This window comes from Hylobates moloch, unplaced genomic scaffold (assembly GCF_009828535.3).
Source record: "Hylobates moloch isolate HMO894 unplaced genomic scaffold, HMol_V3 SCAFFOLD_2, whole genome shotgun sequence".
NCBI lineage: Eukaryota > Metazoa > Chordata > Mammalia > Primates > Hylobatidae > Hylobates > Hylobates moloch.
In genome coordinates, this window is record NW_026652277.1 from 43436365 (window position 1) to 43453893 (window position 17529).

Genomic DNA, 17529 nt, shown 5'->3' on the forward strand with positions numbered 1-17529 from the left:
CAGATGCCAGATTTATAACAGCAATCAAATAGGAAGTAGAGTTTCATCAGGAGAAAAGAGAATATGGAATCATGCGTAGTTTCATATCACTTCTCTTTGGAGTATTACGTTTGTTCACTTTTATCTCAGTTAAGTAAGAACTTTGTTCCGTATGTATTCATTGGCAAGGGGTGCCATAAGAAGGTACCGCTGAGTGGGTGGCAGAAGCAACAGAAATTTTATTTTCTTGCAGTTCTGGAGGCTGGAAATCCCAGGTCAAGGTGTCAGCAGGGTGGTTTCCTCTGAGGCCTCGCTCCTTGGTTGTAGATGGATGTCTTCTCCCTGTGTCTTTATGTGGTCTTTCCTCTCTGCTGTCTGTGTTCTTATCTTTTCTTTTTATGAAGATACCAGTTATATTAGATTAAGGTCCATGCATATAACCTCATGTTACCTTAATTATCTATTTAAAGACCCTGTCTCTAAACACAGTCACATTCCCAGGTCATAGGGGTTAGGACTTCAACATAGAATTTGGGAGAACATGATTTATCCCGTAACAGTTTCCAAGTGATTTTCTTTTAAATACAATGAGTTTAGAAGTTTCTTTTCTAACCCTGACATTAAGAAAATCATTCTTACAGTTCTACTTCTTACTTTTCTGACTTTTTCTTTTTTACTTTTCTGACTTTTACTTCCTCTTCAGGTTGGTTGTTTTATTCCATCAAGTAAAGTTTTACTAGTACCATCACGCCAGAAGAAGATGACAATACCCACGCATCATGCTAAAAGGAAACTAAACAATTATTTCTCCAACTGAAATAAATTCAATTAAGTGGTAACTGTGAGTTCTATACTACCAATGTCAATAAATATATATTCATCTATCAAAATACTGCAAAAGCTCTGTTCTTTGGCATGAGGATACTGGCTTATCAAAATTTTTCAGTACATTAAATTAGCTGATGTTACCTCTTCTAAATTAATTTCATTTTATTTTTATTTATCTTGCAGGGCTTACAAGTAAATGAAAGAATGGATATTTATCCAGAAAGCTAGAAATATATTCATTTTCTCAGAAATTTCAATTTCCTAAGAAGTAAAGTTCTAACTATTTTTTAACTGAACCCACTTCTCCACCCCCTCAGTTCTCCTCCTGCCAAGAGAAAATAAATAAGTCATCTGGCCACCTACTATAACTGGATAATCCGGTAACTGTATTGCAACTAGTCCAACTAACTTAGATAACTAAACTAGACTTCCGATCTGAACGGGCCAACAGAAAACGACAACCACAAGAGGTGTCTTGGAAAGTGCTGGCTAACTCAGTCTCAATTATGCACAGATAACTGGCAGTTTTCCTGCTAGAATTAATCTGATTTAAACTGAAAGCAGCAGATAGAAGTTTAGAAGATGTGTACGAAATTTTTATTTTTCCAAGCTGATACTAAATCTTTGATACAGTTTGGCTGTGTCCCCGCCCAAATCTCATCTTGAGCTGTAGTTCCCATAATCCCCACAGGTCATGGGAGGGAACCAGTGGGAGGTAATTGAATCATGGGGATGGTTACCTCCATGCTGTTCTTGTGATAGTGAGTGAGTTCTCATGAGATCCGTTGGTTTTATAAGGGGCTTCCCCCTCCCTTCGCTCTGTACTTCTCCTTGCTTCCACGATGTGAAGGACGTGTTTGTTTCCCCTTATGCTGATTGTAAATTTCATGAGGCCTCCTCAGCCACGCTGAACTGTGAGTCAATTAAACCTCCTTCTTTTATAAATTACCCAGTCTTTGGTATGTCCTTATAGCAGCATGAGAATGGACTCACACAATAGTGTTTTAATTTTTTTTTACAAAATAAGATTCTTGCTGGAATAAAGTAGTTTTCACTGTTTGTTGTTTAGTAGGTTAAAGATTGAGTAAACTCCACCATTTTAAACTTCCAGGTGCTTTGTCTTGATGACCCATCAGAGCATTTACCTCAGTGGATTAGCCCCCACATAGTTACATTCAAAGTTATTTAATACATAGGAAATGTATGTAGCTCAGCTTTTGGTAATTTAGATTTCTTTCTTCACTTATAATTTTACAGTTTCTGCCTTTCCTTTTACTTCTGATTGATCAAATATTGACTCTAAATAGCTAACCAAGTATTTAAATCACTTTTCTTGAAATCATTTTGTTAAGAGGTTTTTGATTTGTTACATACTGAAAGGATCTAAAGGAAATTTCTTTAAAATGAAACTCTTAAATCTCATGCTATGTTAAAACAATATTAAAAGAATACTACATCATGTCATGTGGAGTTCATTCCAGTAATGTGGTGATAGTTCAAAATTATAAGATACATTTAAAATAACTAACCAGATCTTTAAAAATACCTCAAGATCCAGCAAACAACTGGAATCATGCTATATGGTTAAAAGCTGAACGCTGATTCTTAACCACAACCTCCAGCCTCAGTCTGCCAGAGTCTATAGGATGGGAATAGGGATGGATGGGAAAGAGATACATTTGAAAAATATATATATTCAGTTTACAAATTGTTTTCACAGTTTTAAAAAGCATCAGAAAGCAAAATTGACCATATTTTCTTCAGTGTGAGATACACAAAATATAGAACAATAAGGTGTTTAGGGGCTATGGCTTTTAATAAGTTGAAAAATGCTACTATAGTAAAATCTGATTAATATCAAACTAATCAAAAATTTCAAGTCTACTGTAAAAATGGCTGCTCACTTACAGTAAACTTGGAAATGCTAACTAATACAATTATACTCAAAAAGGTAAAGGATATATATGAAAGCATACATATGCAAACACACATGTAAGGCAGTAAAGTACCATTATGGCAGGTAATATGTTTGTCAACTTGAAAACCCAAAGAAAAAGCTACTGAAAAACATTTAGAAATAAAAAAAGGGCTCCTTGAAGAGGTCTTGCACATCCCTTGCAGGTTGGATTCCTAGGTATTTTATTCTCTGAAGCAATTGTGAATGGGAGTTCACTCATGATTTGGCTCTCTGTTTGTCTGTTATTGGTGTATAAGAATGCTTGTGATTTTTGCACATCAATGCCATCCCCATCAAGCTACAAATGACTTTCTTCACAGAATTGGAAAAAACTACTTTAAAGTTCATACGGAACCAAAAAAGAGCCCACATTGCCAAGTCAATCCTAAGCCAAAAGAACAAAGCTGGAGACATCACGCTACTTGACTTCAAACTATACTACAAGGCTACAGTAACCAAAACAGCATGGTACTGGTACCAAAACAGAGATATAAACCAATGGAACAGAACAGAGCCCTCAGAAATAATGCCACATATCTACAACTATCTGATCTTTGACAAACCTGACAAAAACAAGAAATGGGGAAAGGATTCCCTATTTAATAAATGGTGCTGGGAAAACTGGCTAGCCATATGTAGAAAGCCGAAACTGGATCCCTTCCTTACACCTTATACAAAAATTAATTCAAGATGGATTAAAGACTTAAATGTCAGACCTAAAACCATAAAAACCCTAGAAGAAAACCTAGGCAATACCATTCAGGACACAGGCATGGGAAAGGACTTCATGTCTAAAACACCAAAGGCAATGGCAACAAAAGCCAAAATTGACAAATGGAATCTAATTAAACTCAAGAGCTTCTGCACAGCAAAAGAAACTACCATCAGAGTGAACAGGCAACCTACAGAATGGGAGAAAATTTTTGCAATCTACTCATCTGATAAAGGGCTAATATCCAGAATCTACAATGAACTCAAACAAATTTACAAGAAAAAAACAACCCCATCAAAAAGTGGGCAAAGGATATGAACAGACACTTCTCAAAAGAAGACATTTATGCAGCCAACAGACACATGAAAAAATGCTCATCATCACTGGCCATCAAAGAAATGCAAATCAAAACCATAATGAGATACCATCTCACACCAGTTAGAATGGCAATCATTAAAAAGTCAGGAAACAACAGGTGCTGGAGAGGATGTGGAGAAATAGGAACACTTTTACACTGTTGGTGGGACTGTAAACTAGTTCAACCACTGTGGAAGTCAGTGTGGCAATTCCTCAGGGATCTAGAAGTGGAAATACCATTTGACCCAGCAATCCCATTACTGGGTATATATCCAAAGGATTATAAATCATGTTGCTATAAAGACACATGCACACATATGTTTATTGTGGCACTATTCACAATAGCAAAGACTTGGAACCAACCCAAATGTCCAACAATGATAGACGGGATTAAGAAAATGTGGTACATATACACCACGGAAAACTATGTAGCCATAACAAATGATGAGTTCATGTCCTTTGTAGGGACATGGATGAAGCTGGAAACCATCATTCTCAGCAAACTATCGCAAGGACAAAAAACCAAACACCGCATGTTCTCACTCATAGGTGGGAATTGAACAATCAGAACACATGGACACAGGAAGGGGAATTTCATACACTGGGGCCTATTTTGGGGTGGGGGGAGGGGGGAGGGATAGCATTAGGAGATATACCCAATGTTAAATGACGAGTTAATGGGTGCAGCACACCAACATGGCACATGTATACATATGTAACAAACCTGCATGTTGTGCACATGTACCCTAAAACTTGAAGTATAATAAAAAAAGAGGGCTCAATAACACAGTTAGTTATTATTTAAAATCGTTTAATTAGTATTTATTTTAAAAATACACTAAAAAATCAAAAACTTGCCTTTGTAAAACAACAATCAGAAAATACAAAAAAGGAAAAAATATTATTCATAATAACCGGATAAAACAAAATCTATGAACAGATTTAGTAAGAAATGTGGAAAACCTATGATTAAAACTCTATTAAAAGACTTGAATGAATGAAAAAACTCATGCTCTTGGATGACAAAATTTGATAATTTAAAGATTTAAGTTTCATCCAAATCAATCAACTTAATGATATCAATGCAGTTCCTACGAAAATTTCACTGGAACTTGGGTAGACAGGAGATCTTGTTTCTAAAATCACTCTTAAATTTCCCTGGAATAACACATTTACAGAAATGGCAGTGAGTATCATAGTTTGGGATACCACAACAAAGTCCTATAAACTGGGTGGCTTATAAACAGCAGAGATTTATTTCTTACAGTTCTGAAGGCTGGAAATTTGAAATTAGGGTGCCAGCATGATCGGGTTCTGGTGAGAGCCCTCTTGGATGCTGCAGACTCCCAACTCCTCATTGTACCCTAATGTGACAGCAAGAGGACTAGAGAGCTTTCTGGGGTCTCTTTTATAAGCACACTAATCCTATTCATGAAGGCTGTACCCTCAAGACCTAATCACCTCCCAAAGTCTCCACCTCCTAAGACCATTACAGTGAGGATTAAGATTTCAATGTACTAATTTGGCAAGGAACACAAATATTCAGTGTATTAGTCCATTCTCACGTCACCGTAAAGAACTATCTGAGACTGGGTAATTTATAAAGAAAAGATGTTTAATTGGCTCAGGGTTCCACAAGCTGTAGAGGAAGCATGGCTGGGGAGGCCTCAGGAAGCTTACAGTCATGGAGGAAGGTGAAGGGGAAGCAGGTACATCTTACACAGCTGGAGCAGGAGCAAAAGAGAGAAAGGGGCAGGGCTACACACTTTTAAACAACCAGATCTCCTGAGCACTCACTCGCTATCATGAGAACAGCAAGGGGGAGTCTGCCCCATGATCCAATCACCTCCCACCAGGCCCCTCCTCTAACACCGGGGATTACAACTGGGCATGACATTTGGGAAGGGGCACAAATCCAAACCATATTATTGAGTCAAAACAGGCAATTTCTTTCCAGAAAGGAATAATGAAGTAGGGACCTTTGGTACTGGCTATTACAGGGTATAAAAATAAAATCATGAAACAATGCATAAAACAATGCAGTTTAAGTTTAGTCAGATAGTATTGACAGAGACCCAACTCTATGAGAGGATTTAATATATGACAAAAGCTGTAACTTAAATCAGTGTTAAAAGATTTATTAATCAATGAACTTATTTTTTGACTACTGCATAGTCATTTGGGAGAAAAAATTCAGTTGGAGATTTATCTTTTGCCAAAATGAATTCCACACAGATTCAAGAATTAAAGTTAAAAAAGGAAAAAATAATTTATAAATGAAAAAGACAAATATTTTTGTGATTTGAGTAGTTAAAATGCTTTTTAAATGTGTCAAAAAGCTCATAGACAAAAGGCTCAAAAACATTTTAAATAACAAAATTTTAAAACCCTCAAAACACGTAACACATAACAACGTAAAGCATAAAGGACAATCTAGGAAAACTATTTGCAACAAGTGTATGGCAAAAGTTTAACATTCCAAGGACTCTTACATATCTCTGAGGAAAACAGAACAATGGGCAAAGGGCATGAATAAGCAACTTGGAAAAGGTGAAATGTGAGTGTAAATAGCAATCAAACAAACGTACAGCACAGTGGTCAAATCAGGGCTTAGAGCCAGACTGTCTGAGTCTAAAGTCACACTTTGCCAGTGTTTAACCATGTGACTCTGACCTCTCTTTGCCTCTATTTTCTCACCTGTTTGTTTAGTTCAGATTTTCCCATGCTCTATCCAAAAGGCAAACTTCTACAGAACAAATAGGGATTTCAGTTCAACATGAGGCTTTTCAAATGTTCTTTTCAGAACACTTAGTAAAATATTATTTCTTGGTACTTTAATCAGGTCCAACAGAGAAATGTATAAGTGTTCAAAGACAGTAATTTGAGCAATTATGGGAATAGGGTGTTTACATTTTTCTTTTTAAGAATTCTGATATTTGAACTGTCAGTGATTCTATGTCAGCAGTGCCAGAGCCACGTAGTTTCATTTCTGAGTTTCTGTGTTTTTTAGATGCTCATCAGAGTACGGTTCCATGGTGAGGGTGAGAGATGAATGCTGAGAACACAATCCTCAGGAAGGAGGAGCTTGTGAGAAGCTGATGCAAAGATCTGCAAGTTAAATGAGCTTTCCTGCAGCTGGGTTAGACTTGGACTTGGTTAGAAACCCTGGGGGTTTATTCCATTCCACCTAGATAACTTCTGTTCAGCATAAGGCCTCAAAGCTCAATTACAGGAGAGCAGGGAGAAACTCACAGGTCTATTAACTGTCTTACTCTGGAATCTCTAACTCATTGACGTTAGCATATGCATCGGAATCTTGGTCGATAATGGAGTGATAGCTCCATATAATTGACAACTCCCGGTCCATATCTTAACATACTTAGAACACTCAATTTAAACTGGATGTGATATACATTCTTATTGTGCTGCAACTGGGATGCCATTGTCCATTATACAATACATGAGAGCACATGAACAACTCAGATATTGGTGATTCATGTAGCACAGGAAACTTAACAACCTTTGCAAACAGCTATAACCTTAGAAAGATTAAAGTAATAAAATGTTTTCTATGGGAATTAAAGATGCCATTGTAATAGGTGTCATTTATTAAGTGCTTACTATTTGCCAGGTACTGTCTTGAATGCTCTATATACATGTACCTGCTATTTGGAAAGTTTTATATACTTATGGCCTTGAAATCAAATTAAATTATATGCCCAACCAAATTCCTGCCAAACTGACTAGGAATTCAATCTCAGTAATTATTGATAGGTACTTCTTTCTTCCTAAGATCACCAAAAAATATGTAAGGTTTATGGGATTTCCAGAAAATGGGGACCAATCTCTATTATCTGGCCCACTTTTATGACAGCTATTTACTATAAACTCTCATAAAACTGTTCAAACACTTTGGTCTTTTGAAAACAGGCAGTTCTAGCATGTCCATGCCCAGCCTGGTTGTAGGGATGTTGAGAAGCTGGAAGTCTGGGTCGCGGGCCCCGCCTACAGAGAGCACCGTGTGAGTGCCTACCAAGGTCATGCCACCTCTTGCCACTGCCACAGATCTGGACTCAAGTTCCTGCTCATCACAGGACCCACATATCTCTGGGCTCTTCCGAGTCTAGGAAAAATCTTTCTCCTCCTTCCTGTTACTTCTGTTTTCCTTTTCTTTCTATAGTATATTTCCCATAATGAGCTCAAGTTTACACACACACACACAAGAAAAGCCATAAAAGGAAATTATCTTCACACCCCATCCCACCATCTACACCAAAATATGTAGGCTGCTTCAGAGATAAAGAGGAAGAGGACAAAAGAGGGAAGAGGAGGGAAGATGAGAAGAAAGAGGGAAGAAAAAAGGAAATAAAATGGTAACCATTACATTCCTGCTGATTTTTAGGCATGAAGGAAAATTAAAAATAAATTAGTATCTTTATGCCATATATATTATTTCATTTAAGTCTCATGACAACCCTATGAGGTAGGTACTATTTCTATTCTTATTTTACAGATGAGCAAACTGAGGCTTAAACAGTTTAAACATCTTGCTCTTGGCCATACAGCTAGTAAATGTAAAGCCTGAATTCAAACCCAGCGCCATCTGATTCTAGAACCCATGTTATTAACCACCACAAATATGGCCTGATTAACAGAAGCATCATATAATTCTTGGAATACTGCACTGGATCATGAATGTCATGTTATTTGAAGATTGCATAGTATCTAATCACATGCCCAGCTCATGGCAGGTACTCAATAAGCATTTACCAATTCAGAAATAAGTAAATAATAGTTTCTTAACACAATTTCATTTTTCCTAAAATGTGTTTTTTCTTTACGTGATTCCGCAAAACAGCATACCTAAAATAATACATTGTCAAAGAACAACCTGACAATATTAAAATTTATATAACAGTTTTTTCCAGAAATTCCAGCACTTTTAAAGCCATCAGGTACTAAGGGTCAAAAGATTATCCTTTAAATTCATTTTTGTTGGTAAAAGGAGTACAAAAGGAAATCATTTTTTCAAGTTCACTGCAAAAATCTGGGCAGAATGGAAGGAAATTGAGCTCAAAACTATGTTTATCTGTGCACTGTGAATAAAGTGAAAATTTTGTTTATTCACAAAGAGAGAGAAAGATACGTAATTGCTCCAGGCTTGTGGTAGCTATTTTTTATTCTCCCTTTTAATTAATGAGCCCTAGTCTTTTGAAAGAGCTAAAATGAAACTTGATAATTTTACATATTGTTAAAAAGGTAAAGACAGAAGAAAGTAGATCTGTGCTCTTTGAATTTTCTGTTCATTTGTATTCTCTTGGGAAGAAGCCAGTAAGTATCATAAGTTTATGCTGTTCCTTAGTTGTTACTCCTTTCCATAAATTTAGTTCCAATCCAGGCAGGAAAATTCCTTTTTCCTGTGGCTGTACTGAGACTTCTGGAATTTTTCCAGGTGGCTGTGCAGAATGTTTTATTGCCATTTTGGTGGCTGTTCCTGATTGGTGAGCAAAGGTCGGAATTGTTAATGTCGGTAATTTACAAGGCATTTCCTACAAATTTCTCAGAAATTCTTCATACATATTCCAATAGCTGCTGTGTCAGACAAATCCAGATCAGACTGCAGCCTGCTGATACCATGCAGCACTCATATCAAAGTGCTTAGCAACTTCCCTAGCATCTTTTGAATTTTAATTTTGCTTTTAGCATTCTCACAGATGGAAACCAAGTAACAAAATGTTAATAAGGGATTACTAACTTTCAAGACCACTCTTTGGCTAAAGTCCAAATTTATGCCAAGAAAGAAATAGGTAATAATCCACCCTTTGAAAGGATCTTGTGGTTTTTGTTGTTGTTTACTGTGTTGGTTACATAGGTTGAGGGAATTGACTCTAAATATTTCTCTCTTTTTTTTATCATTACTTCTAAAATACTTAACATGCCATCAGAAGCACAACTTGTAGAGGCAACATTCTATAAGGATGGTGCTTAAGTGAACTGTCAGTTCTGAGTAGCAAAGCCAGGACTGCCATGTTCCAAAGTGTGTCTTTAATTATATCTGACAGGTTTCTATAAGGACAAAAAAATTAAATGAGAATGATCACTAGTTAAGAATTTTTACAATAGGGCCAGGAACGGTGGCTCATGCCTGTAATCCTAGCACTTTGGGAGGCCGAGGTGGGCGGATCACCTGAGGTCAGGAGTTCGAGACCAGCCTGGCCAATATGGTGAAACCCCATCTCTACTAAAAATACAAAATTTAGTTGGGTGTGGTGGCAGGCGCCTGTAATCCCAGCTACTCGGGGAGGCAGAAGAATCGCTTGAACCTGGGAGGCGGAGGTTGCAGTGAGCTGAGATCACGCTATTGCACTCCAGCCTGAGCGACAAGAGCAAGACTTCATCAAAAAAAAAAAAAAGAAGAATTGCTACAGTAGCCACAACCTTTACGTAGTTTACTATTAAATTAATTTTGGATATATTTATATTATAAACAACAAAGCACAAATAATGGAGTGTGGTACTGCTATTAACTTCCAATTATCATAAGGATGCTGGAGGACTTATTTGAAAAGATTAGGACACAGATTTGTATATGTTCATATTTGTTCCAGACATAGTTATGGCTGTGGATACAGACACAGATATATAGACATAGGGTATATTTATTATTATTTATTTATGTTTTGAGACAGGGTATCCCTCTGTCACCCAGCCTAGAGTGTAGTGGTGCAATTACAGCCTCAACCTCCTTGGGCTCAAGCGACCCTCCCGCCTCAGCCTCCCATGTAGCTGGGACCACAGCCAGGTGCTCCACCACGCCAGGCTAATTTTTTTTATTTTTTGTAGTGACAAGGTCTCATTTTGTTACCAGCTCAAGCTGGTCTCGAACTCCTGGGCTCAAGTGATCCTCCCTCTTGGCTTCTCAAAGTGCTGGGATTGCAAGGTGTGAGCCACCATGCCCAGTGACATAGGGTATTTTATTTTACTGCTCTCAGTATTTTGCTAATCTTCTCTTTCTCATGAATCTTCCTCATAGACATTATTGCCTATTGTTGGAATGATTATTTCTTTGCATCTCTCTATCTGCGGTTTCTCAAAAGTTTACTTTGTCAACTCCATCTCCAAAGTTGTTTGACTTCTTTTTCTAAAATATTCCAGTTATGACTATTACCCGTAAATTAACTCCTCTTTCTTTCTTTTGCTCTCTGTCTCTCTTGGCTCAAATCAAATTGTAAGGAGCCTACACTGCGAGAGTGTAGTAAGTGTCCAAACACCCAAGAATTAAATATACTACTCAAAACCCTAGAGTCTAACTTATACTCTTAAAAACTTATATGGATTGAAGATCCTGGATTTTTATTACTTGCCTGTTACATATTTACATTTGTAGGCTACTTGTGATGACATATACTATTAATTATTGTTTTTTAAGATTAAAAAAACAAAGTTAGGACTTACTCAATTTCCCTCTGTGCATACTAGGACTCCATTATTGATAATACTTCCTCCAGTCCTAAAAAAACAGGAAAATTGGAAATTCACTGGATATGTTTTTTGTTGCTGCTGTTGTTGTTGTTTGAGACAGAGTCTCACTCTGTTGCTCAGGCTGGAGTGCAGTGGCACAATCTTGGCTCACTGCAACCTCCACCTCCCGGGTTCAAGAGATCCTCCCACCTCAGCCTCTTGAGTAGGTGGGACTACAGGTGTGCACCACCACGCCTAGCTAATTTTTGTATTTTTAGTAGAGATGGGGTTTCGCCATGTTGGCCAGGCTGGTCTCAAACTCCTGGCCTCAAGTGATCCACCTGCCTTGGCCTCCCAAAGTGCTGAGATTACAGGTGCATGCCACCATGCCTGGCTGCACTGGATGTTTTTATATAGAGTGTTAAAGAAACAAGTTCAAGAAAAATGGCAATGGTTTGTTTTTATTTTAATAATTAAAATCCTATTGCCAAAACTGTCATTAGCTGTTTCAGTTTCTAAGCATATCTTATTAAACAATTCAATTCATAATCTCCAAATATTATACAAAGCATAGACCTAGGGGCTTGAAAAAGAAAGATAGAATAAGACTCACTTCTTTCTCTCAAGAAGATTGGAGTCCAAAAAAGAGAAGATACATACATAATAAAGGAAAATTCATTCACCTTAGAAAAATTAAATGTGGAAGAGAATAATAGCAATAGCGATTGTATTTTATATAGTATATATGATCATATTTATTAAACTCAAGTAACTTATTTCCAGCTTCTTCAAGGCTTTGCTCAAAGGAGGCCTACACTGACCACTCTAATTAAAAGCTTCAACCCACTCATCCTTGTTATTCTGCCCTACCTTTTATTCTATTCAGTGGCACTTGCTGCCTTCTAATATACTTTATAATTTAGTTATGTATTATGCTTATTGTTTATTGTCTCCATCTGCTAAAATGCAAGCTCCACTAGGGTAGAAGTTTTTTACTTTTTCACTGATACAACCCAAGAGCCTATGATACTATCTACAGATTGTAGGTGTCCAAAAAAATTTTTTGTTGAACGATTAAATGAGCAAATGTTCTGTGATTTGGATTAGATGTTGTGTGTATGTGGGGGGGCATATATATTATATATCTGTTATATATGAACATATTGTATGATTTTAAATATATCATATATATAATATATAAGACTGAGAGCAATATTGGAAGAATAAAAATGAAATGTAAGTATTTTAAGACAATTAAAGTCCCAAACTTTTATATATTTGGTGGAATCACATACTCATCAGATTCACCAAGGTTGAAATGAAGGAAAAAATGTTAAGGGCAGCCAGAGAGAAAGGTCAGGTTACCTACAAAAGGAAGCCCATCATACTAACAGCGGATCTCTCTGCAGAAACCCTACAAGCCAGAAGAGGGTGGGGGCCAATATTCAACATTCTTAGAGAAAAGAATTTTCAACCCAGAATTTCATATCCAGCCAAACTAAGCTTCATAAGCGAAGGAGAACTAAAATCCTTTACAGACAAGCAAATGCTTTTGTCACCACCAGGCCTGCCTTACAAGATCTCCTGAAGGAAGCACTAAATATGGAAAGGAAAAACCAGTACCAGACACTGCAAAAACATACCAATTATAAAGACCAACCACACTGTGAATAAACTGCATCAATTAACGTGCAAAATAACCAGGTAGAATCATGATGACAGGAACAAATTCACACATAACAACATCAACCTTAAATGTAAATGGACTAAATGCCCCAATTAAAAGACACAGACTGGCAAGTTGGATAAAGAGTCAAGACCCATCAGTGTGCTGTATTCAGGAGATAAGTTTCATGTGCAGAGAAACACGTAGGCTCCAAATAAAGGGATGGAGGATGATTTACCAAACAAATGGAAAGCAACAAACAGCAGGGGTTGCAATCCTAGTCTCTGATAAAACAGACTTTAAACCAGCAAAGCTCAAAAAAGACAAAAAGGAGCATTACATAATGGTAAAGGGAACAATGCAGCAAGAAGAGCTAACTATCCTAAATATACATGCACCCAATACAGGAGCACCCAGATTCACAAAACAAGTTCTTAGAGACCTACAAAGAGACTTAGACTCCCAGACAATAATAGTAGGAGACTTTAACACCCCACTGTCAATATTAGACATATCAATGAGACAGAAAATTAACAAGGATATTCACGACTTGAACTCAGCACTGGACCAAGCAGACCTAATAGACATCTACAGAACTTTCCACCCCAAATCAACAGGATATACATTCTTCTCAGCACCACTTAGCACTTACTCTAAAATCAACCACATAATTGGAAATAAAACACTCCTCAGCAAATGCAAAAGAATGGAAATCACAACAAAAAGCCTCTCAGACAATCAAATTAGAGCTGAGGATTAAGAAATTCATGCAAAACCACACAACTAAATGGAAACTGAACAACCTGCTCCTGAATGACTACTGGGTAAATAACAAAATTAAGGCAGAAATAAATAAGTTATTTGAAACCGATGAGAACAAAGACACAACATACCAGAATCTCTGGGACACACCTAAAGCAGTGTTAAGAGGGAAATTTATAGCACTAAATGCCCATATCAGAAAGTGGGAAAGATCTAAAATCGACAAACTAACATCACAATTAACAGAACTAGAGAAGCAAGAGCAAACAAAGTCAAAAGCTAGCAGAAGACAAGAAATAACTAAGATCAGAGCACAACTGAAGGAGATAGAGACACGAAAGCCCTTCAAAAAATAAATGAATCCAGGGGTTGGTTTTTTGAAAAGATTAACAAAATAGATAGCATGCTAACCAGACTAAAAAGAAGAAAAGAGAGAAGAATCAAATAGACACAATAAAAAATAATAAAGGGGATATCACCACTGATCTCACAGAAATACAAACTACCATCAGAGAATACTATAAACACCTCTACGCAAGTAAACTAGAAAATCTAGAAGAAATGGATAGATTTCTGGACACATACACCCTTTCAAGACTAAACCAGGAAAAAGTCGAATCCCTGAATAGACCAAACATTGAAGCAGTAATTAATAGCCTACCAACCAACAAAAGCCCAGGACCAGACAGATTCACAGCCGAATTCTACCAAAGGTACAAATAGGAGCTGGAACCATTCCTTCTGAAACTATTTCAAACAATAGAAAAAGAGGGACTCCTCCCTACACCATTTTATGAGGCCAGCATCATCCTGATATAAAAACCTGGCAGAGACACAACAGAAAAAGAAACTTTCAGGCCAATATCCCTGATGAATGTCGATGCAAAAATCCTCAGAAAATACTGGCAAACAGGAGTCAGCAACACATCAAAAGCTTATCCACCACAATTAAGTCGGCTTCAACCCTGGGATGCAAGGCTGGTTCAACATACCCAAATCAATAAACATAATCCATCACATAAACAGAACCAATGACAAAAACCACATGATTATCTCAATGGATGCAGAAAATGCCTTTGAAAAATTCAACACCCCTTCAGGCTAAAAACTCTCAATAAACTAGGTATTGATGGCACATATCTCAAAATAATAAGAGCTATTTATGACAAACCCATAACCAATGTCATACTGAATGGGCAAAAGCTGGAAGCATTTCCTATGAAAACTGGCACAAGACAAGGATGCCCTCTCTCACCATTCCTATTCACCATAGCATTGGCCGTTCTGGCCAGGGTAATGAGCCAAGAGAAAGAAATAAAGGGTATTCAAATAGGAAGAGATAAAATGAAATTGTCTCTGTTTGCAGATTACATGATTGTACATTTAGAAAACCCCATCATCTCAGCCCAAAAATGTCTTAAGCTGATAAGTAACTTCAGCGAAGTCTCAGGATACAAAGCAATGTGCAAAAATCACAAGCATTCATATACACCAATAATAGGCAAACAGAGAATCAAATCATAAGTGAACTCCCATTCACAATTGCTACAAAGAGAATAAAATACCTAGGAATACAACCTACAAGGGACGTAAAGGACCTTTTCAAGGAGAACTACAAATCACTGCTCAAGGAAATAAGAGAGGACACAAATGGAAAAAAATTCCATGCTTATGGATAGGAAGAATCAATATTGTGAAAATGGCCACACTGCCCAAAGTAATTTATAGATTCAATGCTATTCCCACCAAGCTACTACTGGCTTTCTTCACAGAATTAGAAAAAAACTACTTTAAATTTCATATGGAACCAAAAAAAGAGCCCGTATAGCCAAGACAATCCTAAGCAAAAAGAACAAACCTGGAGGCATCAGACTACCTGACTTCAAACTATACTACAAGCCTACAGTAACCAAGACAGCATGGTACTGGTACCAAAATAGATATATAGACCAATGGCACAGAACAGAGGTCTCAGAAATAACACCACACATCTACAACCAACCGATGTTTAACAAACCTGACAAAAACAAGCAATGGGGAAAGGATTCCCTATTTAATAAATGGTTTTGGGAAAACTGGCTAGCCATATGCAGAAAACTGAAACTAGACCCCTTCCTTACACCTTATACAAAAATTAACGCAAGATAAATTAAAGACTTAAACGTAAGACTTAAAACCACAAAAACCCTAGAAGAAAACCTAAATAATACCATTCAGAACATAGGCATGGGCAAAGACTTCATGACTGAAACACCAAAAGCAATTGCAACGAAAGCCAAAATGGGATCTAATTAAACTAAAGAGCTTCTGCACTGCAAGAGAAACTATCATCAGAGTGAACAGGCAACCTACAGAATGGGAGAAAATCTTTGCAATCTATCCATCTGACAAAGGTCTAATACCCAGAATCTACAAGGAAAGAAAACAAATTTACAAGAAAAAAACAAACAACCCCCTCAAAAAGTGGATGAAGGATATGAACAGACACTTGTCCAAAGAAGACATTTATGCAGCCAACAAACATGAAAAAAAGCTCATCATCACTGGTCATTAGAGAAATGCAAATCAAAACCACAATGAGATACCATCTCATGCCAGTTAGAATGGTGATTATTAACAAGTCTGGAAGCAGTAGATACTGGCAAGGATGTGGAGAAATAGGAATGCTTGTACACTGTTGGTGGGAGTGTAAATTAGTTCAACCATTGCAGAAAACAGTGTGGCAATTCCTCAAGGATCTATAACTAGAAATACCATTTGACCCAGCAATCCCATTACTGAGTATATACCCAAAGGATTATAAATCATTCTATTATAAAGACACATGCACACATATGTTTATTGCAGTACTATTTACAACAGTAAAGACTTGGAACCAACCCAAATGCCCATCAATGATAGACTGGATAAAGAAAATGTGGCTAGTATACACCCTGGAATACTATGCAGCCATAAAAAGAATGAGTTCATGTCCTTTGTAGGGACATAAATGAAGCTGGAAACCATCATTCTCAGCAAACTGCCACAGGGACAGAAAACCAAACACCACATATTCTCAGTCATAAGTGGGAGTTGAACAATGAGAACACATGGACACAGGGAGGGGAACATCACACACTGGAGCCCGTTGGGGAATGAGGGGCAAGGGGAGGGATAGCATTAGGAGAAATACCTAATGTATGCAGGGCTTAAAACCTAGATGTTGGGTTGATGGGTGCAGCAAACCACCATAGCACATGTATACCTATGTAACAAACCTGCACCTTCTGCACATGTATCCCAGAACTTAAAGTATAATGATAAAAAAAACTGCATATAATTTTCACTCCCCCAAAATTTAACTATTTATAGCCTACTGTTGACTGCAAGCCTTACTGATAACATAAACAGTCGATTAACATATATTTATTACATGCTGGAATCTTATGGCAAAGCTACACCAAAGAAAATTCTATTTAAAAAATCATAAGAGAAAATATATTTACTATTCATTAAGTAGAAGTGGACCATCATAAAGGTCTTCATCCTCGTTGTCTTCACGTTGAGTAGGCTGAGAAGGTGGAGGAAGAGGAAGGGTTGGTCTTGCTGTTTCAGATGGCAGAGGTAGAACAGGTTGAGGTGGTTAGAAGGCGAGACAGTAGAAGCAGGCAGATTTATTGAAAAAAGTCTGTATAGAAGTGGACCCATGTGGTTCAAAATCTTGTTGTTCAATGGTCAACTGTACTCCCAACCTGAATAGCCTCATCATCTTTGAATTAAGGCTCCATAAGCAGATAGTAGATTGTTGATTCTTGGGTGTTTTTTGGG

At 37.2% G+C, this 17529-nt stretch overlaps 1 long non-coding RNA gene across 1 annotated transcript; it reads right to left on the reverse strand.

Moving 5' to 3' along the window:
- Positions 1–9021: 9021 nt before the first annotated feature.
- On the reverse strand, positions 9022–17313 carry LOC131381527 (uncharacterized). Its single transcript, XR_009210339.1, has 3 exons — positions 17208–17313; positions 11289–11343; positions 9022–9327 (listed from the first exon to the last, which is right to left on the reverse strand). It is a non-coding gene; the product is annotated as an uncharacterized LOC131381527 (long non-coding RNA).
- Between the last annotated feature and the right edge of the window lie 216 nt (positions 17314–17529).